A 27,099-nucleotide genomic window follows, 5' to 3' on the forward strand; every position below is an offset into this window, starting at 1 on the left:
TTATGGCTCGTGTCTAGATGTCCCCCCCAAAGCCTCATGTGGTTGGTCATAGGTGGGGCTTTTTCTGAGGTGGCTGGATCTAGAGTATGATGTGTGTGATGTTGGGATTGATTCATGGTGCAGTGCTAGGCTCAAGGGCACTAGGATTAAGGGTGTGAGTGCTGCCCACTCTAAGTAGCCAGGATTAGACAGAAAGATGCTGTTCAGGTCACTTGTTGGTTCTCTTGTTGCTTTTGCTGTCTTCTGCCACCATGAGCTGTTGACTGTCTGCCATGTGCCACCCTGCCTTGGAACCAGCTGATTGTGGATTGAAACCTCTACAGACTGTGAGCTTAATAAACCTTTCCTCCTTTAACTTTGGGTGTCAGGTATTTTGTTTCAGCAATGAGAGAAAAGTAGTGAACACATGTGGTATTTATACACTGTGGAATACTGCTCCACTGTAAAGAAGATAAAACTTGAGTCATTTGCAGGAAAATGGATGCACCTTGACGGCATAATGTTAAATGAACTAAATTAGACATATAAACTTCAGTCCTGCATGGCTTCTCATATATGAGAAACCCAAAATATAAATGATGATCAAAATAAAAGATAATAGGAAGTAGGGAGATTTTGTACAAATGGGAAGGGGATTTAGAAATGGAAAAGGGGAAGGAGGAAAAGGATTAAAAAAAGAATTAAGATGTATTATGCATGTGTACCAACTCCTCCCAAAGGATGTAATGAGTGTGTACTGAAAACATGGACTAATAAAAAGTAAAAATTGAAAAAATATTGTTGAAGATTATTTTGGATCTGCAGTAGTGGAAATGATCATGTTTTGTGAGAAGAACATGTGAGTATACAAATACTTAAATAATTAATGCAAAAAGACCATTCCCCCACCCTTTTTGTTGGGAGGGCTGAGTTAATTAATATAACAGACTTATAAGGCCCATGAAAGTTTGGTCTTATTTCAAATTATTACCAAATATTGGCCTTTGAAATTCTTCTGTTTTTTGGCTTTTTGAGATAGGGTTTTGCTGTGCAGTTCTTACTGGCTTTGAACTCACTTTGTAGCCCAAGCTGACCTCAAACTTGGGCAGTATTCCTGCCTCAGCCTCTTGGGCTTTTGAATTTCTTGAAGTGAATTTTTCTATTCCCCACCCCCCTCCTTGAATATTTATAATTTTTGAAATCAAGCCAACCTGGATCTAATTCCTGATTCTGTCTCTCGCGGCTGTGTAACTTCTAGCAATTTAGTTGAACCTCTTAAGCCCTAGTTTCCTCTTTTATAAAAACCAGTAATGTTAAATTAATATAATGGGCTTCCTGTATGTGGTGCCTTTAGCGAAGCAAATACTCAAAAATATTAGCGACTGGTATTATTGTAGGCTGTTAAAAAATGGGGTCCATCAGATTTTATAATATGAAGATATTCTATCAAATTCCTGGAATGACTAGGAACACAGTCTTTGTGAACTGTCCATGTGTGTTTTATATGTTTTTGTTCATTTCTTCAACTCTTTACTGTAGAATTTTTAGACTTTAGCATAACATTGTACCAAACATTGAGTTTTCACAAAAGATAGATAACTTATGGTTGAAGCTTTACACACACACACACACACACACACACACACACACACTGAGGCACCATCTTCTTGCCATTCAGTTCAGCTCGTTAAACATCATCTACTAGTTGGATTTGATGAGTTCGGATGAGGGTGGGAGCAGAGCTGGGTGTTGACAGAGAGGTTGAGAACCATTAGTCATTGTAAGCTCACCAAAAAGTGGGGCTTCATTCATACCCACCCCTCGCCCCGGTACCAGGGATCAAACTCAGGACTTCGAGCTTTTGAGGCAGGCGCACTGCCACCGAGCTAAATCCCCCGCCCTTTTTTTTGTTCAGAGTTTTTTTTCTTCCATCTTTCCACATCCTTCTCTCCTGGCCCTGACAGCTCCACTCAGGCACTTCACATGCTTCATCTGCTTCCCTCATACCAAACATGAACTGCTTCCTGGCATCGATGAAAACGGGAAATCAAAACAGCATGTACTAAAATTCTGACAGGTCTGAAGAATTTTATTTATTTTCTACAACTTTGTTAATATTCACAGAGACATTATTTAATTACATCTTTCAAGATATGCTACACCATGAGGATGAGGATCAAGGGTACAATAATTGGTGAAATCATTTCTTTTTTATTGAGTTTTTACTTTAATTGGTACATGTTTGCCTTATGTAATGATTGCATTTCTCATGGGGAGTTGGTCCATGTGTATAACACCTCTTAATTCTTTTTTCATCCTCTTCTCCTCCCCTCTATTTCTCCTCCATTTGTTTTTTATTGGAAATTGTCAGGGAAAGTAGATATGTACAAAATAGGGTCATGAAACTGAGTTTCTTCTGTGATTTTTTTATTTTAAAAGGACAAAATAATGCCAAGCATTGACCACACACTTTACATGGTTTATTTGGTTAAATTTTCCCAATACACTATAAATTACTCAGTTTACATTTGAGGTTCCTAAAGATTACAAAAATTAAGTCAGTTGCCCTAAGCTATCAAGGTATAAAGGTAGGCAGAGCCTAGTAGTAGGAAGTCATTGTATTTTTTATTTCAGCCTTCCATCATGTAATTAACATTATTCAGGTCTAATACTTCAATGACAGCAGAAAACAAAGATAAGCTAAAATTAAATCTCTCTTCCCCCTTTTAGATATAATTCACACACTTCTTAAAGTATGTATTAATTTTAAAATTGCAGATGGATACAAACAATCCTGGGGATCAAGGGAACAAATAGTTCATGCTTCTAAGTATAATTTAAGGTAGAAATTAACACTTGGTTTGTGTACTTTTTGACTAAGAAACTTTCATTGACTTAAATATTCTCAACAACTCAGATTATATCCTAAAAGGGTGAACAATTTTTCTGTTCTTTAATATTGAGTGGAAACTTATCTAGTTGCTGTAAGAAAGGGTCATTTTTAGACCACTACTTTTCTGATTTGGAAAGGTTTTTATTTATGACATGATCATGGGTAGAGATTTTGAAGATTATGTTACATCATGACTCATGTTTTAAAGTAAGAAACCATAGATGTTAGATTGTTATAGTTTAAATATATACCTGTTCTCTGTTCTGTTCACTGGTGGTCAACACTAAGTTTGAAAATATTATATAAGCAAAACAACATTCTATCACAGAAATAGATATAAAGAAATAATCTTTATCCAATTTATAATGAATCCATAGCCATTGGCTTCATTATTGGGATATTTAAAATACCCATTCTTTTTTCCAGAATTTATGGTTGGAATATTTTAAATATATTTGGGTGAGTGGCAGTATTTTTCCAGTGCTTGTTTTTTGACTGACTTGAGTGTATCCATGATACATATCACTATCCCTATTTCTGTTTGCCTTAATCATTTCTGCTTTAGGAAAACAGACAGATAAGCACATCAGATACCCAGCTGGCCTCTAGGAAGAAAAGATGCCAGAGTGGAGCAAAGAGAGTAGATATGAAAATCAGAAACATAGTGGGGCTATTTTCAAGCAAAAAGCTCTCTAGTGGTGGCTTCAGACCCAAGACTTATTTTTCCTCAGCTCTCACTCTTCCTATAGCACTTCATCTGCAGGGAACCTGTCCATGCCACTAATCTACACACTCTCTCTCTCTCTCTCTCTCTCTCTCTCTCTCTCTCTCTCTCTCTCTCTCTCTCTCTCTCTCTCTTTCTTAAATGTAGCTCCTGCAAGTAGACTGTGTACTCCTCGTTCAGAGCAAAAGCCACAGTGATTGGTTCAGTGTCAAGAACGAAGTAGATTCTCAATAAATATTTGTTGAATCAAGGAAGGAAGGAATTCATTTGTCCTTCTCATTTGTACTTTAAGACTCTAGTGAACTTATGCTAAGTTAGACATTTATTTGAATTAGCAAAGATTGTCTTGTACAAATATAAATATCTCCAGTAGGCTTAGGGGCTCCCAGCTTAATAGGAGTGGATTTAGATTTCTCTTTTTGTGATGGATAAATTAGAATTAGCTGCACTAAAGAAACATGAGCTTAAATTGAGGTTGTAAAGCACAGGGGACTGTTTGGGAGAAGGAAAGGAAGTAGTATTGGGGATAGAGGACACATTGAGCTACAGAGTGATCAGAGGGGGATTGGAGGCAAAAGACTTCACAATGGCACTAGAAGTCTTTAGCAAGGAAGATAGAGGGTAAAGAGGGGGCTGAAGGATGACAAAGAGAAACTGCAAATGTTATATGAAGAGATGGTCTAAAGTGCTTTGCACTGTTAAGGAAAGTATAAAATAATATAAAATAACTGCCTGCCTCACTGTGCTTCTGTAGCTTGCGTCACTTACTTGTTTCACTTCTCTGAATAGTAATACCAGATGCTTCGCCATTAACCACAAGTTTGTGGGCATGAGATAAACAAATGCCTGCAACATTGTCCGACCACAGCCCCTACCCAAGTGAGGCCAGATGTCCGTACCAGTCACCATGCCTCACGAGCAAAATTACACATAGACCCTAAGCTTTCTGTAAACCACATGGCCAGAATTGTATAAATGTAAGCCACCAGTGTAACTCTGGGTCAGCCCTTGAAGGCATGTTCCTATGGGGCTGGCCTGCTAACAAATAAATTTTGTTGTTTTATCCCTGCTCCTCTGTCTCCTGTGAGTTTTTTGGTTACTCCCAGCAAAATCCACAACAGCACCTTTTTTTTCCTTTTCTTGAAATGGTAACAGAAATCAATGAGACAGGAGTTAGGATTTTATTAGGCAGCAGAGACAATGGCCCCAAAATGGAGTCTGCTGAGACTCAACCCTCCAGGGATCTTAGAAAAACACCTGCCAGGTGTTCTTCAGCAGTCTATGACCTCCCCAAAGCATGCTCACGCAGGCCACTGGCTCAAGGACCCTTCATGGATACTGCATCAACACTGCGTAGGTTGGACCCTAAAAGTATGCAGTCTCCTGTAGGGTAGAGGTTATATTGCTTACACCATGGGCAGAGCTCCCTTCTAAACCCTTTAAAAACTCCTAGGAAAAAAAGAGCCTTCATGGGTGTCTGATTCAGAACCCATTCCTGCCTAGCAGGAAATTTATTTCCTTGCCTTTTTATCTTTTACTTCCTTGCCTTTGTATCTCTTAGATAAATTTGTTTGGACCCCACCTCTTCGGTCAGACAAGACCCTGATGTTCCAGTAATGTTATGGCTGTTCTTATTTCTAAGACTCAGGATTCAGACCATTCCACCAGCAGCATATTTCAGACATATTATGGATGAAATTAGTGTGTGGACCTGCAGATCCATCACCATTTGGTAAAGATTTTCTATTGAGTAAATCCTGAGGATAGCATTTTAGAATTTTAGGAAATCTTAGAAATTGAGTATTTTTTACTTATTTTACATTCAGAAATCTTTTCTCTTCTTTTAGGAAAATCACACTCAAGTGAAATGTGTCACGGAGATAAAAGGAAAGTTGATCTGAAGGTGGCTGTGGTCAACTCAGCCTTCTCTCTGTCATCTCTCCCTTTCCCCAAGTTGGTCAGGGCTGAAAGGAGAGCCTGGGCTTTGGGGTGTGTCTGCAATCATTGATCTAAAGAACTTCTTGTTTATGACCAAGCAAATCTAGCATTGTTCCCAAACTCTGCAAAATGAGTTAACAGCAGATTTAGACTGGTCACAAGTCCAGTATACTTGCTGTGGTACCCAAATTCTCCAGGACTAAGAGTACCAAGTGTGCTTTTCTCCCTAACACAGGAAAGCACTTAACAAAGAAATGTGGTGTGCATGAAGACAAAGAATAAATGAGCTCCAAACTAGAGATTTATAATGTGAGAATTGCTTGTGCCTGGGAAATAATCCAATGGAGACCTGATTCATTTTTGGAGGCACATGTTTCTTTGTTTGCAACCTCTGTTCATTGTGAGACACTTGAACTTTCATAAGGGCGGCAGACAGGTCTGCTTCCCAAGTGTCCAATACCAATAGGACAAGCCGGATACTTAATAAACAAGTGCTACTTAAACATCCGTTCATCTCTGTGACTCTCAACTCAGCTGTTAATGTGCTTGAACAAAGCTCATCTTGTGGGCAGTTGGTTAAGGCATTGGTGTTTAATACGCACATACTTTTTGATGCCAGAAGGAATCTAGGATTCACTTTAATTTACTTCACTCCCCTATTGTGCAACCCAAACCTTGTCAAAATCTGATAATTTCAGCTACTTAATATTTCTTATATTCATTATATTAATATTTCTTAATATTAATATTAATATTTCTTATATTCCATTTTTTTTCCTGGCTCCCAAGAAACTCCATTACTGTAGAACCTCTGCATTAATTTCTGAAAGATTTATCTTTTTCAGTAGCTTCTCAACAGGCCTGTTTCTTCAGACTGTGCCTACTTGCCCGTGTCCTGTTTTTGCCTGAAGTATCACTTTGCCACCCCCTTGCCTGGGCTTTACCGTTTCCATAGACACTCTGCAGTCCTTCGAACCCCTTAATTAGCTTAGTGTGCAAGTGATCATCTCAGCCTCCTTTCGTGCACTCCGTGCTCAGCTTCTTCTAAGTGATCTGCATTTGTCTAACGCCCTGTCCTCCCTGATATCTATCCCCTGTTCTTTTTGTCTGTGGTACCCCTTTGCCCTTCTTTTCTGCTTTATCTTTTCTGACTCATTTTTTAAACCTCAGTGCAAATGTCTAATCGTTTTGACTTTTCCTGCTCTTCTGCCCCTCAGCTCCACCTCAGAGATGGGGATTTGGAGCTTTACAGAAGGTACTTTTTGTTCCATATCTAGAAGCCACTTCAAGAACGTAGTCTTTCACACAGAGAAAGCGCTATTTGTAGGTTACTCACACTGAGTAGTAAAATGGTATTTCTTTCAAACTCCTAGAGAAATGCTAGTCCATTTTACTTTAAATCTAAATGTAGGAAACATTTTAAATGGTAATATGCAAAGATCATCAACTCCACACATAAATAATAATAAAGATATTCTAATTACTGTTTTGTAGAATTTAGAGTGGCAAAATGTTAATAATACATGTAGTAGTGAATACTATACAGAGCTAAAATATTGTAATTCAACTGTTAACTTAGCTGTGTTCTCTAAAAAGCTTGTAGGTATTCTGGTTACTAACCTGATAGACATCATAGTGTCCAGTTCCTCAAATGTGCTGCTTTTGTGTAGAATGTGAAATTATATAAGTAATCCCACTCAATCAAGAAACAGATGTTTATGCTGCTGATGTGTGCATTTAAAACTCATTTGTCAGGCACTGGGCATCCAGTAGTCACCTGAAGAGTTGCAATAGACATAACAGTAGTGCTGTAGTTTGGATTTTAAATGTTCCCCGAAAGCTCATGTGTAAAAGCTTCGTCTCAGCTTGGTGGTACTTGGAGGTTGTGGAAACTTTAAGAACTGGAGACCAGTGGGAAATCTTTTGTTACAAGAGAGTCAAGTGTGCCTTTGAGAAGGATAGTGAAATCCCATCCCTCCTCTTCCGTTTTTTCATTTCCTGGCCCAGAGAGAAGCACTTTTGGTTCGCCATGTACTCTCACCTTAATGTGCTGCCCTCCCACCACAGACCCCCAAAACAATGTGTCTCCATAATCCCAGAATGGAACTTCTAACCCTCTGAGCTAAAATAAATCTTTTCTCTTTGTAAGTTGATTATCCAGATATTTGTCATAGTAACAGAAAGCCGACAAATCCAGTAGAGTTGTAGGAAGGTCGAACAAAGAGAATTCTCTTAATTTGTGTTCAAATTTGAGAATTCGAATCAGCTCATTAATCATGCATGAGGAAGCTTACTGGCTTTCTATAGTGCTACCAAAAGAACTTACAATACATACACTACATATCACCTCCCCTACCGCAACTCATTTTTCTTTTCTTAAAAATGTGGAACTTTCTAATCAGAGGGAAAAGGGAAGCAAATGGTGTAGGTTCTATTTACATCCTGCCAAGAGTTAGTCAAGCTTCTTAAGACTTATTATAGGCTTGCATCCTGTGCTTTTTAATTGCCATTGGACCCTGGGGTCCTGATCTTTTAGATATGCATGGTTTTCTTTTCAGGAGACCTGAATGAAGTAACAAATGGGAACCTTTTTTCCAGCTTTCATCTTAAGAGTATAAGAGGAGGTGATTTTGATGTATAAGATCTCAAAACAAACTCCCCTAACTTATATTTGAGTCTTCATGTTCTAATTCAATTTTTAATGGTGCATGAGATGCTAAAGATGTGAATGTTGTGCTGTTACGTTTGGGGCCCCCTTTTCGTCCAGATTTTGTCTAGATAAATCTTGGGTCTTGGGGAGATGTTTGCGCAAAAGTTGTATTGACAAAGACATCTGTGCAGATCCCAGTTCAGAACAATATTTAGTTCTGGGAATTGTTCAGAAACAGCTGCCACCTGACGTTACATTACAGAGCACTTGCCCAGCTGGTACACTGCTTGGAACATTTTGCATTTGCCACTTACGAACTGACAGCTGGGCTCCTAAGAAATTATATTTAATGTTGTGAGGAGCAGTGGATCACACAGAGCATCCTTGGTTACAAATGAACACCACTCCCCACCTAAAACAGCCTTGGAAGAAGGCACATGTGGTGGCCAGTTCCTTATATGAAAGTTATTTTATGCAGATAATTCCAAGCATGGAATTTTTGTTTGAATGAGTTAGTGACTCAGTACCTGAAGGATGCAAGACATGCAAAATTCAATATCATTTTTCGTATTTATTATTATTATTTTATTATTTCATTTTTATTTTTTCTCTTTGCCAAGAACTACTGTTTCTATTTTTTTTAAGTGTAAAATCCAATGATTCTAGTAACTTTTATATTAAAAAGTAGTAGGAAATTTTGAAAATCTCAGTTCAAGGTAACCAGTAAGCATTGTGTTGGATGTCAAAGAAAGCAAAATTGGTGAGGTTTCTTGGGGGTAGAAGCATAGACAAACATACTTTTTAAAAGATATTTTTTAATGGTGAAGGGAAAGAATATTGGATTTGCTAAATATATGACGAAGTATAAAACTGCATGAGAATGTGTTGGTCTCTGACATATTACAACTAATTATCCATTAATACTGCAGCATGTTATACTTTGTCTTAGGTGGGGGACTAAAATGCAGGAATTGAAGCAAAATGCTATTGTGTTAAGTCTTAGTATACTCATTTATTTGAATATGACGACAAATGGATTAATTATATTTGTGTTTCTCAGGCTAAAATAGGCCCTTATCTGGCACATGATCTTGATACAATATGAAAATAACCCTTACAAAGCCTGTCTCCTGGTTTTGATATGATTTTGTCTACTGAATTAAATACTGTATATCTTCTTTAAGAACTTTTGAGGTAAATATTAGGATGCATGTTTTAGTTGCTGTAATTTATTGTGAAATCATATTATTTGTGGATATGGTGCAGTTACCGCTTATCTGCAGGAGATAAATTCCATGACTCCCTGTTGAATGCCTGAGCTGTGGGTAGAACTGAACCCTATATATGTATTGTGTTTGTCTCCATGCCTACATATCTATGTTAAACTTAAGTTTGTAAGTTAGGCACAGTGAGGGGTTGACAATAATATCTAATAGTAAATGGAATAATTATGAGACCATCCAGTAATAAAGTAACGTGAATGTAGTCCTTCAGCTGCCCGAGAGCATATAGTGTCTACAGTATGGGGGCCCTGGCTAAAGGGATGAATTATATCTTGGTGAAGATGAAGCAGGAGCTTATGTCAGGCTACGAAGAACATGCACTTTGAAACTTATGGGTTGTTTAGTTTTAGAATTTCCAGTTTAATATTTTCAGATCTTGGTTGACTGGGGGAAACTGAAATCATGGAGACAAAACTGCAGAATAGCAGTTCCTCAGGACTGCAATCTGCATGGGCCCCCGTCCAGGAAGGTAGAGATACTTGATCTGCCCATGGACACTCCGATAGACAGCTGGGACAGCTCTGGGAGTCTCAGTGTCTATTCACCTGTAGTAAAGTCACAATCAGCTTATCTCCTCTTTGGGGCACTGTAAGAACTCTGGTGATGGTTGGGGTTAAAATATTTTGCTTTCTTTTTGAGCACAAGAATTCACAAAGCTGCTGAACAAAACTTGGCTCTTCTTTATTTTCGAGAAATGTATTTTTCCGCTTCATAGAAAGAGAGTTGGGCTGTGCTTCACTTTGCGAATTGCAAGAAAGCTTTTGTGTGCTCTGAAGGTCTTGCCCTCTCTTATTGGACCAAAAGACAGTCTCTTTGGTTCTGTATTTTCATGTCCTTCTTACTTCATTATCATGCACATTGCTGCTTTCCTGCCATTTAGCATCCCAGTACACCAGGAGGAGAAAAGAACCTCTAAAATACTCTTTAAGTACCTGATTATAGTTATGAAAGCTCTAATTAAAGGTTGATACTTTTCTGTTTCAACTTTGGTTGTCTCAGGAAGCACTACAAAGAACTTAAAATTTGAAAAGTGAGACAATTAGAGAACAAATCATGATGGCAACAATAAGCAGAAAGCAGTACAGTTGCTTAACAGATTTCTTTAATACACTGTTTTAACTTCCATTTACTGGACAGTTGATATACCTTTTTTTAAAACTTTTTTTACCCCAGTGCAGGGGATCGATTTCAGGACCTTGCACTTGCCAGGCAGGCATGACACCACTGAGCTACATCCCCAACCCTACAGCTACATTCAGATGCCCTTAAGTCCTTCCTGGTTTTCCCAGTAGCTCACAGTTTTTGTTCCAGCCCTGCTGGATATTATTTCAGTGAACTCAAAGATGCTTATGATATTCTTTTACCAGCTTTAGACACTCATGCCTTTATCACCAGTGGAAAAGAGAATCATTGAACAAACACATTGTAAAAAATTCACCTTCTGTATAATTTTTAGTTTTTTTGGATCTCTAAGATAATTAAAATAAAAGAAATGAAGTGGTGTTTCCTGGATGGATATTGGTAACAGGAGAATCATTTAATGGAGCTTAGGTAGTGTTAAGTGTAAGAATAACCTGGGTAGAGGTCAAGTTTCATTTGGGAAAAGCCCAGAAGAGTAGAAAAAAAATATATATATATATGTATTCACTGTTGGAAAATCAAAAGGAGTTATCATCTGAAATTTGATTGGTTGTTATCGATATTATAAAGAGATCCTAATAAAAATCTCTGTAAGCCATCAGTATTTAAAATAGTGAAATGTCCTAACTAGGTTCAAACCTATCCTTTATAAAGTGCTACAGTCAGAAAGCATAGCTGTTATTTAGGAACACTGGAACCAGCTCGTGTTTTATTGGTGATTTGATGTGTAGATGGGAAAGCTGTTCCAGTCACCTTCTCATGTATTAAGACAGTGGAGCCCGTGGCATTAAGGCATGCTATAAACTACTGGCATAGTCTAGAAAATAAATGCCAGTGTCTTCCAGTTACTGCTTCCAGTCTGAAACTTATGTAGTCAACCCATTTTCTGACTCAATAAATTTGCCTCCGAGAAGTTTAGACCAGCACTCATTAAATGAAAATCTATGATTTCTATCATTTGGATGGTGATTATGCCCCAAGGCCCATGCGGTAAATATATCCTCCCAGGATGGCATCAGTGTAGGTGGCAGTGCCTTCAGGAGGGGTGGCTGGTGAATCATGGGTGAAGCCTCCCAAGCGATAAGCCAACATAAACCTCTTTGTAATTTGATTTATCTCAGGTGTTGACCTTAGTGGTGGAAAACTGATGAGCACGTCGACCATTATGTCTTATTCATATTTAGTTAGGTAATTACATTTAGTTCATATTTAGTTAAGTAATTACACAGTCAGTAGGTGAAGGTTTCTGCTAATGCATAGTTTGTTGATTTAGTAAAATGTTATCCTCTTAATGAAATTTTTATTATCCTTAAAAATTTGTGGCATATTTCTATTTACTGCATCAGTCAATCTATTTATTGATGATGACATTTTATTCTTCTTCAAATAGTGTTTCAAAACATAGCGTCTCTGTAGGAACCACCAGGATCAGGTGTATTTGTCATTAGTTCAAAAGCTTCCATGGAAACCGTACGTCTTCCAACATGTAAGATAGTTTTGTTTAATCTAGGTTTTCTTAGTATCATTCGGTTACATTCTTGATAGTTTTTAACTAAGTATATACTAACCCCTTAGCTCTAGTCTATAGAATATTGCAAATAGAATCATTTTGCATAGGTTTTGAGTCTGAGAATGTAAGGTTCATGATTTGGCTATGTCTCTTTCTCCTTCAGTAATTATGAATTTCTCTAAGCTGATATTTTCTCATTTGTATAATAATAACTTGTGAGGATTAAATGAGAGAATAAGCAATATGGTTAGTTGTTATTATATTAATTTTGGTGTTTAAAGTTAAATTTAGATGTCTAATATTTAATATTACATTAACTAGAGTTTATTTGTATTTAATTATTTGTACTGGGTTTTATTTTATTTAATATAATACCACTGCATTATATTTCTGAACACCCTGATTATGCTACAAACATATGTATTTTATTGTTCAGAAAATATGTTTTATGATCGTGGAAGAATAAGCAATAAGGCACTGGTTATCAAAATCTTTGGTAAGCCGTCACGAGCGAGTCTTGGTGCTGAGTTTTATAATTAACACTCTTACAGGGTTTGGGCATTTCTCAAAACAGCAAGAGATGGAAGAGAAGTTAAATACATGGGATTTTGAGACAAAAGATAACTTCTAGCCAGACTAAAATGAAAATGCAGAAGAAACTGAAGACGCTTCCTCAGAGCAAGTAGGATTGTATGGCAAGTTTTTGCACAAAGGAGAAAAAGGAAATAAGCCCCAGTCTTATTCAAATAACTACCATCAAATAAGTGAAATTAAGGAGGTGCTGTGGCATATTACTGAAGTTAAGTAAAGATACATAGGAGAGAATAGAAATGTGCTTCATGAGGAAGAAGGTGAAACTATCAGAATATTTCAGTAAAAGTGAAAGTGGAAAGCAAAACAGCCGTTATTAACCTCTCAATATGGTGAAAGATAATAAATTAACTGAAATATCCTGTGTAAAATGCTTAGGTCATTTCCTGGCACCAGTATTTACTAAATGAAGATTCACTGAAATTACTACTACTACTTCAACTAATTAATAAAAGGCACCTCTTCAGATTTACAAGTCTGAATGCATGAACAATGAACAAGTTATTTTCCTTCAGAAAAGCCAACAGGTTTGAGAAGGAATTTCTGGGACCACTAGACTAGAAAGAGTCTAGCCAGGAATGAAGCCCTCTACAAAGGCAGCGGGGGAGCATTTGCCTAAGACCTCTCAGGCAGCTTTGTCCTGAGGATGGGGGAAGTTCCACCCCATCAGCTGTGTACTCGGATGTGAGGACTCACAGGTGTGCTGAGCCTTGGCCTGTGCTACACCTCACAGGGCCAACGGCCCTGATAGAGGAGGTGAAAAGTCACTGTAACATCCCAGTCCTGTAGGAGTCAATCGGTGACCTCATAGAGAGAACCAGCCCACAGGGGGAGTCTGTGTCGGTTGTTAGTTTTTCCATCCTAAGGACATCATGTACTTATTTCTGTGTTTTTTGCAGGTTTGCTCTTAAATTTCCAAAAACGATGCCTGAATAATTTTGACATGACTTAGCTTAAGTAAGGACAAAAGTGTTTCAGCCACACCTACCCAGATGTGGTTTGGAGCATCCAGTGCTCCAGAGGGAAAGGGGTGATGGCTGTGAGTTGAGAAACTGGATAGTACCAGGGAGTAGGGTGGAGAGTTGGAAGTGGAGTGGGTGGAGATGGAGTTGGGTGAGCGTCCATGACTGCCCTCCAGGGTGTTTTTCTTGGCAGTGAGGACCTCTGGTCATGGGACATAGATACACCCTTAAGTCAACCAAAATGTAGACAACTTTGCTCTGTTGCACCCCGAGACGTGCTTTTAAAGTTTCCCTGGGTCTACTAGAAGGTCGCCAGTGTTTGGGAAAGACACTGGGATTGTTTTGTTATCTCCCCCTTTCCACATGTCTATTCTCTATCTTGATTCAGATGATTGCACAAACTCCTAACAACATTTTGGCTGTTTATAGGAAGCAAAGAATTGTTTTGACAGAAAACCTCCTAATGCAGCAGAAGGGTCAATATGGGTTCAAACCAAGAGTGATCGTACAGTGTTTTATCCTGTGTCCCAAAATGCACCATAATTTAGTGCTGATGTTTGTCCATATGTTTTAGGGTTCTTTCCTGCAGGGATTTAGGGTGGGGAGCACCTAGGACAGGTGAGAGACAGTAAAGGATGTTGGCTAATTCTTTACTTATTCTGCACACTCAACTGAGCAGTTTGTTTGATTATTTGGTTTTACAGATGATGGTTGTAGATGTGGACATAACGTAAATCTAATCCTGCTTCCCTTAGTGGAGAATCACTTCCTTAATTGAATGTTAATCAAAGTATGATCTTTTGCATTGTCGACTAGCAGTATGCTTTCAGTAACTCTGGAATCGTCCAAAAGCATTTACCAAAAGTGTTATGCTGGGCACACCTATAATCCAGCCACTTGGAAGGGTGAGGCAAGAGCATCGCTAATTGGAGGCCAGCCTGGGCAACTTAGCAAGACCCTGTCTCAAAAGAACTAAAAGGAGTGGGAGATGTAGCTCAGTGATGTAGCAGGATCAATCCCTACTACTACAATAAAAAAAATCTTATAAAACAATGTATAAAATTTATTTTTTCATTAAAAATTACATCATAAATTCTATTTCATTTCTTTGGTACTGCAAAAATCAGTTTCCACTGCAAAGTAGGATTAGGTGAGTGTGTGTGTGGGAATTATGCATTTTTTGGTACTGCCCAAATTGGTCTGGAGTTAAAAAAAAAAAGAACTTAGGGTTAAACCCTTGTAACCTTCAGCCCTCTTGAGGACGTATCATAAATGATCTGGAAGGCTTTTCCTAAATCTTAGAGCTGGGTTTCCATATTCTGCCTCTTGGTGGTCAAGGCAGGCAGAGAGGGAGAGAGTTAATTCAGGAAGTGGTAGAAGAAATGTACAAAGCTTTTCCTACTGAAATAAGCTTAAGCCCGTAAATAACTTTCCAGCAGAGTTTGGCAACACTTAGGATCACAGTTACTGTGTTCCCTTACGCCTATCGGTGAGACCAGTAACCAGGGCAGGACTGCTAACGGGCTTGGAGGGTGAGTGTTGATCTAGCGGGAGTAGCAAGAGGTGCAGAACATGCAGAGCATTGAAAATAAAGCCTCCCCTTCCGGTTAGAAATAATGCACAGGAGGCAAAGGCAGGAAAAGTTTCTTTGAAAGCATTGAGCTTCCTCTTCAGAATCAAGGAAGGCGAGTCATTTTTTCAGGAAGATAAGGAGTCTTGCTGAGTTCCATGTGGGTCTGTGAATCAGTGTGTCTTTCCCACCCTGCATGTTCCCTCCACTTCAGATGGCGATTGATTCTCGAATCTGTTCTTTGTCAAGACTGAGTTCCAGTGTGGAGAAATTGCAGCCCATTCCAGTGAGCCTGAAAGAGGAGTAAGTAGAGCAGACTGACACTTAAGGCCTCAAAGTACAACATGCTGGAGATCAGATCTCCTTGGAAAGGGACTGAGCGAGTCAGATGCAGAAAAGGGGATTTCCTTTTTGGAGGCTGGGAAAATTTTAGTCAAGGTTTTTGGAAAAATATTTATTTTGCACTTGGACTTTGAGGAAGGGGTATGATATTAGCAGAGTACAGTTGGAGGAAAAAGTATTTCAGGGAAAGGAATAATGAGACCAGAAAACCTGGTTACATATCCAGGAAACCAAAGGAAAATTTGGCTAGAGTAATGAAAGTTTGGGAATTTTTCAAAATAGCAACAGCAACAGCAAATTTCTATTTCCTTCCACTTTGTAATTTCCTGTCAAGATGAAATAAAGTTTCGGAGTTGAGGAATGGAAAAGGTGAAAGATTTTTGTCATCTTTCTCTAGTCCAATGTCATATGAAATATTCGATATTTCAGTTAAAAAGAAAAATTCACCACATTGAATTTTTGATATATCCAAAGGTATTCAATCCAGATTTACTCTTCGCATTGTTTGGTAAGTTCTTTACTTGAAAAAACCACCCTGAAGGTATTTATATGGAGCGTTTTCCTCAGGTAGACTCTAGAGGGTAAACAGTCTGAATCCAAGCACTGGTCCATAATTGATCCTTCCTCACTTTGGATTTTCTTTATACTCTGGTTCTGGGAGAGTTGTTAAAGAAACCAGAAGGGGAGCACACAGGTCAGGAGGAAAAGGTTTGAGATTGCAGAGTAGATCTTTCCCATTTGTGCCAAAATGGCTTCTGCTAACTTGGAAGATGATTTGGAACCAATAAGAAAATCTTCTACAGCAACATTTGAAAATCTTTGCAGAAATAGTTTCTCCATCTTGATACAAGTGAAATGTGTACAGAGCTGGGATTTTTGTTGTTTCTCAGCTAACAATATGCTGCAGGTGTGCCTTCTTCCATCAAAGGAAACAGTTGTAAAAGCTAATTCTTCATGAGGAATCAAAGCATTGTTACATTCGACCGGTTATGAATCACTCCACAATGTGGCTAGTTATAAAACCACTATCAGTTTTGTTTAGTGTCATTTCACAGTGTTTCCCCAATTTTGTCATACTCAGATTCTCCAGTGTGACCAGGTACATAGCAGGTGAAAGTATAAAAATTAACAACTTAACAACTGTGAATGTTATCATGTTAAATATTATTATCTTTTGGCTAACTTAAACACAGATTTGCCTCAGTGTTCTTATATTGTCTGTTCTCTTAAAAAGCAAAAAAGAATTCTGACCATATCGGATCTTTTGGCAATTAAATTAATGTTAGCCATAGATGGCTCAAATTGAAACCTAGAAAAGAGGTGATCTTATTTAAAATGCAGATTCAGTAAAGGATTAAAAAAATGAGCTCCACAAACAAGGTGTTTGCGTCTCACAGAACATAAATTCACTGTTGAAATTCTATGGTGATAAAATTACATTAGTGATACTCTGATTAAAAGTATTTTATAGATAAGTGACATCTACAAGGAGAGAGAGAGAGAGGGAGATTGAGAGAGGCTAAATGACTTCTCGAATGGATGCATATAGTCAGCAGCTGAGCTGGGGCGGACCAGGCTTTCCTGGGCCACCAGCATTTCTATTCCATTGTACTCAGGTCCTACACTATAGGTTTCTCTGTGGTCCCCAAATCCATTCTCTCTTTCTTCCAGAGTAATAATCGTATTTATTGTACCCGGGGCTATTTAGCTAATGCTGATGTTCTCTTCTCTCCCACCCATGCACCTGGGCATGACCTTGTGACCAAGCTTTTGCCAATCATGACTAAAAGTGGTATGCACAAAGTCCTCACTGACGCCTTGAAGAACATTGCCTCCTATTTGTGGGCTGGAATTATGGCCAGGGGAACCCAGTTTCAAGGTGGAACAATGAAGTAGAAGGTGACATACCGCTGGATGAGCTCATAGAGCCAAACCACTCACTCACCTTGGCTGGCTGCCTGCCACTGGAGAGAAAAATAAACCCATAACTTCACCGAGTCACTGTTTTTAGGGCTTTCCCATAAGAGAGTAGGCCGTTACTTAACATTACGCTGGCTATTGTATATTCTCTAAAGCTGTAGTATACTTTCTTTCCTTCTTACTTGGTCTTCAGCATGGTTTAGTGTTCAATGATGTAATACATTCATTCTACTTAACACAATACCAGGTAAAGCCATAGGTAAGGCTGAAGCAGCTTTGAGCAACATTGCAGGAAAATGTACTACCAGAATCAGCACTTCCTTTCTGGACACTTGAATTGGAGAATATAGGTAGTGAAGACATTTACAGTAGGGTTGAGCAGGAGAGAATTTGACAGGTGGTTAAAAATAATTTGGAATTACTGCTTTATAAGTTACACATTTTACATTCTTTGCAAACTATCAGCTGTTACACATATACATATAAACATTAAAGAATGATCACATGGGCATCTTATACAGTTTTATCAGCTTCAAATAATATTGTTCATGGCCACCTCATATCAAAGCAGAAGAGTGGAACTTATCTTAAAATATTCTTGAATATTTCGCAATTTTTATCTTATTTTACTTAATTAAAAATTTATAACATCTTTCCGGCTTATTAGGTTTTTGAAGTGTATTTTCTATGAAAAGAGCATAAACACTTAAACATTTAGAAAATTGCACATTACATTAGTAAAGAGCATCTTGAGTCACATTTAAAGAGAATAATTTTCTACCAGTGTTAGAATTTCCAAAGAAAGTCTTTGGAAAACTATGATTTTCAGTTCTAGGCAAATTTCTCTAATATATAATGTAGTCACTGGCATTTGCTGAACTTAAACCCTCTTTTCCCCAGCTGTTTAATTGAAACTAAAATACTTGAAGGTTTTTCTGATTTATTAATTCCACTGCACACTGTGCCCAGCTCAATTTGTCTTTGATTGCCAAAGCAAATTATTTGGTGTCTTTTTTCCGCTAATATTTTTCAGCATTAAATTACCCTGCCATTTCCCACCCATTGAAAAGGACATGTGAAATGAACTCAGGGTGTTTTTGAATGGTTCTCGGTAGACATTTTGATTTTCTTAGAGGTCGCAGCAAACTTGAGCCATAGCATGAGGAAGAAAACACAAAGCTTCTCCTCTACAAATAAATATACCTGCTCTTTCCTGTTAAGGCCATCATAAATCTAAAATGCTGTAAATAAAATTGTCATTAGTACATTAACCTACTGAAACTCATAAGTTAGCAGCAAAGTGCTCTGTGGAATGCTGGTCCTTCCCCTCCAGGGTGTGTAGCTGAGTCAGCTGTGGCTCCTTGCTGCTGCCCGGAATGGCCAGAAGGGATTTTGCTAGGAGCTCGACCCTGGGAAAAGGTCCAGATTAAGAAATTATTATTACTACTATTATTGCTGTGGTACTGGGGATTGTAACCAGAATTTGAAGAGCCATTTCAACTGAATACATAACCTTTGTTCATCATCATAAAGTAGAAAACTCTTAAATCCAACCGTTGTTAAATCAGCCATCTGGGTAGGACATTCCCTTTTTATCTTACTTTAATCCTGAACTTCCTTAGTTTTTTATGAATGGCCTGGCTTTGGGCATGTTGTCTAGTCTTTAGTAAGTACTCATTCTTATCTCTGCTTATATTATTCCAGTGAATCATCGTGAATCCAGGGATTCAAATTCTGCAGCACCTGTAATGAGGAAAAATAGATCCCTGCATTTTGGGGATGAAAGTGAATAAGAAGGCAGCTAATTAAACTCAGAATTAAAATTTGCATTTCCTATAATTTTTCCAGTCTAAAAAGACAAAAAACAGTAGGAAAAGAGAAACCAAAATATCGACCCGAGTGCTTTTTCACGCCATCATCTTACGCTGTTCAGCATCTGTTTTGGGAAGGTTTTGACTGCTGGTTCCAGCTCAAGTTCATGTGTTAGATTGTGACTGCTTCTATTAAAGTGGATATTGAGCATCTAACAAGTATGTAGTTAAATGAATAGTGTGGACTTTTCTCTTGACAGCTTCTCAAATTATAGAACTCTGGCTCACCTTGAAGCCATTTGAATATTTATAGTACTTAGATTCAGGCTAACACAAATTCTGAGTTGTTTATTTTTCCTTGTAAGATCTTAAACATTTTATTTACATGCATTTCTGCCATAGCTTCTCGCAATGAAATCTAGTTATAGGAAGGAACAAAAAGTAAAATTGAGTTCAGTCATTTTGTGTCAAACTCTGGATGCCTCTCAGTTATTATCTTCCTTGCCCTCTACTATTCTATAGTAGGAGTTTTGACCTGACTGTAGCCATGAAGAAAAAGGGTGCAAGGGATTCTACATTCCATAATTAAGGAAAACAGGAAGCCCAAAGGAAAGTCAACACCAGGAGCTCAAAGACATGTTTAGGTAATGATGGAAAGGGAAAGGGGGTTAGTCCAGCTTTGGAAAAATTAGATCCAGGACTTAAACTCAATTCTGTCTGAAGCCGTGAGTCAGGGAGTTCCTTTTCAACTATGCTGTCTTGCTTCCATAAATAGCTGTGGTGCTAGAGCTGAATTGATGAATCAACTGTTATAGTATAAGATGTTTATGTGTTAATTAGAGTTCTCTAGAGGAACAGAATCAATGGCAAATACATGTGTAATTATGCGAGGGGATTTATTAGGAAGGCTCACAGGATCAGATGTTGGAAAGCTCACAGTGGTGTCTGGGGGATAAGAGACAGACAAATCCACAATGGCCCTTTGCAGGGTGCAGAGCCCAAAAAGATGAAAGTTGGAGAACAAGAGGGATCAAGGATGCACCACTAGTCTAAGGCCAAAGGCCTGGAAGCTCACTGTAGAGTCCCCTGTGTGAGTGTGGCTTGGAAGGATGGAGAAACTGGAGCCCATTGTCCAAAGGTGATGGTGGAGACTGGAGGTCTTTAGAAATGGGGATACTTCCTTTTTCTCCTTGTTAGGCTGTTCAGGTTACAAGCCTGTTGCTTGGTACCACTCACACCTGGGTGAGTCTTCCCTTCCCTTGTGTCTTCCATCCACAGGCACACCTAGACTGGGCTCCATTAATTCCTGGCACTTCTTAACCCATTCAAATTGATATCCATTAATTATTGGTCCCAGTTTAAAAGGACAAATATTAAATTTTGCATTTGGATTCAAAGAAACAACTGCTGAAAAATGTATGAGATTTAGATAAACAGTTGGCTATGTTAAAAGACTTGTTTAATGTAAGTTCGGTGTTGGTCAGCACGAACAAGGATAGGCAAGGTTATGCCTTGAACAGGTTCAAAGCAGCCCTATATAAATAACAAACAAGATGATAGTCCCATTTTGTACTGCTTGCTTATGCTTGAGTTTGTTTATCTTACATTTCAAGAGAGCATCTAGCAACTACAATTTATTGAGAAAAAAATATAAGGTTGGGAATGTGTATCTTATAAGGAGTAATGAGTAGAGAGATAGCCTGTGTGGGTTTCATATGGATTATGAAAACTTGACCTTCTTTTTAATATATTGTATTCACATTTAAAATCCATAGCATGAACTTGCAAATCGGGAAATTATCATCTTCCCTATTTTACATCTGTGTAAGGTACTCTACTTGCTACATTAGTGTATAACGGTTCATCTCAAATGGCTTGTCAGTCACAGTGAGCAGGAAAAAAGTATGCTGAGAATTCACTGGTGTGGTTGTGTTCTCCTCTTCTTGACTGTTAAAATAGTTTGAATAGAGGACCTTGGAGCAATATTTTGGCTTCTCTTTTCTTGCATTTTTTTCAGGACTGAAGAAGTGACAGTTGTGAAAAGTAAGATTTAGTTCAGTCATTCTGGACCAAATTCTATGTGTCTCTTACTGACCTGTTGAGGAGGTCATAGGCGAATGGGCTGTAAGGAAGAGGGCCTAACCGGAGGAATTGGTCATGGAGCCATGACCTTGTGGACTACATGTGATCCCCAGCACCGTCCACTGTCCTTTTCCCCTGATCTCTCTGCTTCCTGGGTTTCCATGAGTTCAGCAGGTTTTTTCACCCACAACCTTCCACCATGATACTCGCTTTGGAACCAGTCAACTATGGACTGAAACCTTTGAAACCATGAACCAAAATAAACCTTTCCTCCCTCAGTTTGTGAGTATCAGGTGTTTTGTTTTAGCAACAGAAAGTTGACCAGGACATCATCTAACTTCCTTCACCTCGGTACATGCTAGAAAGTCATCTGTATTTACATTTTTTTGGTAGTACTGCAGATGAACCCGAGGGGCATGTTCCCACTGAGCTACATCCCCAGCCCTTTTTTATTTTTATTTTGAGACAAGGCCTGGCTAAGTTGCCCAGGCTGGCCTCAAACTTGTGATCCTCCTCCCTCAGCTTCCCAAATAGCTGGGATTACAAGCATGTGTCACTACACCAGACTCAAATGTTTATGGCTCAAGACCTCTTTAAAGTATGAAAGATTGCTGAGGATCTAACAGTGTGATTTATACATCTCAGTATTTACTATAGTGGAAATTAAAACTGAGAAATTCAGAAATCCCCTTTAATCCATTAAAATAATAATGAACCTGCTACATATTTACATAAATGACATTTTTAAAAAATGCTATATCTCTGAGAACAAAAAAAATTAGAAGGGTGACAATATTTATTTATTTTGTAGCCTTTTAAAATTTTATTGGTATGTTTTAGGTATACAATATAATGACATTCATCATTGTAAATTTGCACCTTTACATAATCTCTCTTGGTACTTATTTTTCACCCTTGCCCAGCCCTCCCTTCAACCCCTCCATTCCTCCCTATTTACAAAGACTTTGTTTCCATTTTTCCATTTTCTCATATTAATTCCATTCCCTTCTTTCCTTTCCCCTAGCCCTCCCACTTCCTCTCCCCTTTGCCCCTTTTCTTCCTACTTCACATTATCTGTTTTTGCTAATTTCTTTGTTATTCAGCTGAACTGAAGTAAGTAGATTTGCATCTGCTACATACTGTATCTTAAACTCATAGATCCCACAACCTCTGGAAACTCCACTGTAACCTGGGACAAAGACAGATATCACGGTATTGTCATGAAACCATTTTTGACCTTACACCCTCACTGAAAGTGCCCCAAGAACCCCCAAGACGCTCAGAACACAGTACTTTCAAAAGCAATGTTCACATATTAGGTATGTGTTTCAAAACCTTTTAACTGTGTCATTTTTGTAGTTACTGATAAGATGCTCTATTAATCATGGTCATTGGTATTTGGTGAAACTCTTCTCATCAGAGAAACTAGTGATTGAGACTTAGATAATAATTTATTTGAGTGAAAGATTGGTTCCAAGGCTGCAGGTAAATAAAAAGTATGAGTGTGTGTGTGTGTGTGTGTGTCTGTGTGCGCACATGCGCACGCATGTGTGTGTGGTCCCAACTTTATGCTGCAGATGTGAAATGTAAATGCACTCTGTGAATTAATAGAAAATGAAATAATAGAGACTGGCCCAAAACATATCTTATCAGCGACTGTATTTTCCTCTGTCTGGGATGTAAAAGTGCTGAAATGTATTGAGGTTACTTGACACAAAACGGAAAGTAAAATGACTATTGCTTAAAATAGGATGGACAGCTTTTCACAGTCATAGGCAGAGTGTCAGCAGGAGGTGAGTCATCTACAGATAACATTAGTGCTGAGCCAGCCAAAAGAAAGGAGAAAACAAGACTTTGAATTACTTCTGGCCAGCCCACATTCTGTCATGTGTAATTTTTTAATTGCATTTTGCAGTGCAGTCCTGTGAAGAAACATGCCTGTCACTCAGCCTTTGACGGTGCCACATGCTTTGGTGTCCACCAGTGAGAAATTATTAATGGATTTGCTATAATTAAAGCGTCCACATTTTGAAGGGCTCTCCTTTCATGCTTTGATTTTACGTTAATTTTAAAAAAGAAGCTAGCAGACTGAGTCATCCGCTTTGCCAAGAGTATGATAAGAAAACATTGTTTAGTAAATATTTGTTGAACTGAATTTAGATCAAGGCTGATCGGAATTTCACTCCCTGAGAATTCTGGGAATGTTAAAATGAGTGTGAAATGCTTCCCCTGTATCTAGGACTTGGCATAAATGACAGATTTTACTTTTCAGGTCAAGTTCTTTTTTTCTGTTGATTGATTTCTTACACCCTGATTTGGAGCCTTCAAACCAATGATTAAAAGTGAACAGGAGTGATTACCTATGGCAGGGTGCAGTAGCTGACTTAGATGTCCAAAGAGATGGCTATCTGAGGGAGGATGGAGGGAGAGGGTGGGAGAGAAGCAGGTGGGTGAACAGTATTGTATTATATGCAGCACAGCCCGGTAGCCAGCTCAGGGAAATTCACTGTAGACCGAGTGACACATCGTTAGGGAAGTGGACCAGAGAAAGAGCAATGCTGGAGAAGGCCACACGTGCACAGGTCTAGGTGGCTAAGTGACTGGCAGCTGTGGAGAATCAGATGACGGACTTGGACAGACTTGACTGTACCTTGAGGAGGTAGAGAGAGACTGAAAGAGGCTAGTGCAAATCAAGGAGACTTCAGTTACTAAAAATGCCATTATGGAGGGAGATGAGTTACAAGTCAGGCAAGATGCTGTATTACATAACAAATATATCAGATTAGAGTATAAAGAATAGCAGCAGAGTCCGTGTCATGGTTCTAAAACTGCCCAACAACCTTCTTTGGAAGCTACTTTGAAGGAATGTCAGCTTTTAAAAACATTAATTAAATAATTAAGAGGCATTTGGTAGAAATCTGTTTTTAAGTTAGCCCATGGTTTGTTCTTGCAGATGGTATTAGGAAAAAAAAAAGTAGTATATACCTCTGGGGAATATCTGTATGATAATATAGTGGAGCTCAAAGTTTGATTGTTTGATTTATTGGAAAAGTAATTCAAGGGTAGTGTTCATCTTTCTCCTGGTTTATGATTTAAAGGTCTTTGTACAATGCTTAAATGGTTACACCCCTTTTTAAAATGTGTATTGTTTAAATTTATATGGTGACCAGCTCTGTAGACTCTTTTTATTGCAGTTATTTTTATTTCTCTTAATGACCGTGCCCCTCCTGCTATTAAACATGTGCTTGGGGACATGCTGTAACTCATTCAAGCCACTAGGGCCCCACCAAATATATTGGTGTGCCATTCACTAAATGACTCATTAATTGTTTCCAATTCACAAGGGCCTCATTTAATAACTTGCAGAAGCCATCCAATTAAATAGAGTGTCCTAGTGCCCTCAAAAATGTATCCTCATTTAATGACGCAGAGGGGCTTGAAAAGGGAATTTATTAAGTGACCACAACTGTGCCAGGGTTATAAAGTGCAATGGGTTATGCTTTTTGTTCGCTGTCTTTCCTTTTCCCAATCTGTGCCCTTCCTAGAAGGATTCGCTGAGTCCTACAGCTGTGTGTCAGGAATACAGAAACCTTGTGAAAACATAGTTATTTCAAGGCATCATGTATTTCTTAGCTTTAATGTTAGACATCTACAGGCAGGAAAAACATAGACCCACCAAGACCTTTGAAGCTGGTGTGTGATACAGCCTCCATATCATGCCAGCATGTAATTAAAATGAGTGCTGCTTATGTACAGATTCTGGCTTAAGTCTGCCTTTTTCTTTTTCTCATTGAATTTTCATTAAAATATTATGGAATTGGAGATTTTTAGATTAGCCTAGGATTTACAGATAAAGCAGTGGAGGTTCCAGGAGTTAGAGGTACAGTGAGGGTTAGGTCTCGGGTCCTAGTAGGCACAGTTGGCTCCAAAATATTTCTCATAGGCTTTTCCATCTGAGTTCTGCACGTCAAAGCCTGTACACCCATTCATTAGTTCATTCATTCATTCCTCCTTCAGTTCTGAGGGCCCACTCTGTGAATAGTTTGGCAGCCTACTGAGAGTGAAGGGGAGCCTTTTCATTTTAACCTTTGGGGTTAGCTCTGCGCTGCCTTTAATTCAGTTAAACTTTATAATAATCATCATGGAGAGCTTTTGTTTTTAATCAAACATTACTAATTCCCACTTTTTAAACTCGATTATGTAGCTGCACATAGTTTATAAGTTTGTAACACCGTTTACTGTGTTCTGGTACTTGTGCATGTGTATGTAACTAATATATTTCTCTTGTTTATAGAATGATCTCCAATATCCATACCATGCTCACCACTTCTAAAAGTCTTAGATACATGTAGCCACCTAGAAATATTCTGCTCTAGACAATTCACTTTTCTTTCCTCTTTGCTGTTTTTACATTGAAGTTTCTTTCTTTCTCCCTTTCCTACAAAGGGTCCAACTTCTATCTCCTTTGGATTTTCAGTGTCAGGGTCTCAACCCAGGGCCGCATGCTGGGGCAGAGGTCTGCTGCTGAGCCAGCCTCCCCTAGGTGCTTCCTTATCCTTGATTTTTCTCCTCATTGTCCCATGTTCTTTCCTTCCTATACCGTCCTCTATATATCTTCAACTTGAATCTTTGTGTGTCTCCCACCCACCAGAAAACATAACTACTCAGTTAAGGAGTTAGATTAAATTGAAATGTGTCACATTCTCCTTTTAAAAATATTGGGTAGTTAGTATTTCTGTTCACTTGGTAGCAGAGCAAAAAATACAATATTATAGTAATTCATGTGTCACTCCATGTGGGTAAAAGCACATTATTTCTCAGCTTTCATTTTCTGTGTGCTGATTTAAATTACTTTCACCCCTGGCTCTTTCTCTTTTCCCCCTGTACTTCCCTTCTATCCCTTTTCTTCTGTCTGCCTTCCATGATCTTTCATAATTGCTGCTCACATTTACTGAATTGCCGTGTAGACCTTTGAATGGCAGTGCCACAGAGTCTAATACAGGACGTGCTATTTTCTGAGCTGAGCACCTGATGCCTCACCTACCTACTGCAGGGCCAGTGGGATGAAAGCCCCAAGTCCCTATCCCTGCCTTCTTCTTCAAAGCTCCCTGCATCCTCCTTACAGAGAAACGCAGCCTATAGATCTACTGGCTTTGGGAAGTGGGTAACTGCTGGGGTCATTACTGAGCTAGGCATGATTAAGAAAGCTTCTCGTTTGCTTCCTCAACTAATTCTGTTTAGCTATTATTACTTATGTTTGAAGTAAAACTCAAGTCTAATAACCAAAGAATTGGTTTTACCTTCAAGTTTTCAACAAAGCAAATGCCAAATGATATTACATGTGAAATTGCTTCTTTGATTTAAAAAATTGTTTTTCATTTTCACAGAATAAGTGAAAAGATCCTACTGAAATAAAAAGTGGCATGGCTTTATTCTCATGTTAGAGAATTCTCTCTTAATGGCTTTGCTTGTTTACGGAGGGAAAAAGAGCTCATACAAAAGATACTTCCTTTGTTTAAAGAAAAAAGGGAGTTTTCAATCACAGAATATGCATATTGGATAGTACAAAGAAAAAATCAGGGTACATTAATACTTACTATGAAAGAGTGACATGTCCTTGGTACTTTGGAAGTACTTGATAAATATTTATAAACATAACAGTAGCTATTACTTAGATATTTCTTTTACTGTGTACCAATGACTG

The 27,099-nt window shown here is 38.4% G+C and overlaps 1 protein-coding gene and 1 long non-coding RNA gene across 2 annotated transcripts in view; both read left to right on the forward strand.

Annotated features, from left to right (window-relative positions):
- Plxdc2 (plexin domain containing 2) overlaps positions 1-27,099 on the forward strand; it is a 429,295-nt gene that overhangs the window by 35,103 nt on the left and 367,093 nt on the right. The gene's annotated exons all lie outside the window — the stretch shown is intronic.
- The window catches only part of LOC147829074 (uncharacterized), a 117,437-nt gene that overhangs the window by 34,846 nt on the left and 55,492 nt on the right, over positions 1-27,099 (forward strand). The window contains exon 2 of the long non-coding RNA XR_015449662.1: positions 1-27,099. This exon is cut by the window's left edge and continues 23,984 nt beyond it; it is cut by the window's right edge and continues 55,492 nt beyond it. This is a non-coding gene — a long non-coding RNA (uncharacterized LOC147829074).

The sequence above is a fragment of the Heterocephalus glaber genome, unplaced genomic scaffold (genome assembly GCF_053883595.1).
Source record: "Heterocephalus glaber isolate CG9 unplaced genomic scaffold, H.glaber_assembly_v1.0 deba00000768, whole genome shotgun sequence".
Lineage (NCBI taxonomy): Eukaryota > Metazoa > Chordata > Mammalia > Rodentia > Bathyergidae > Heterocephalus > Heterocephalus glaber.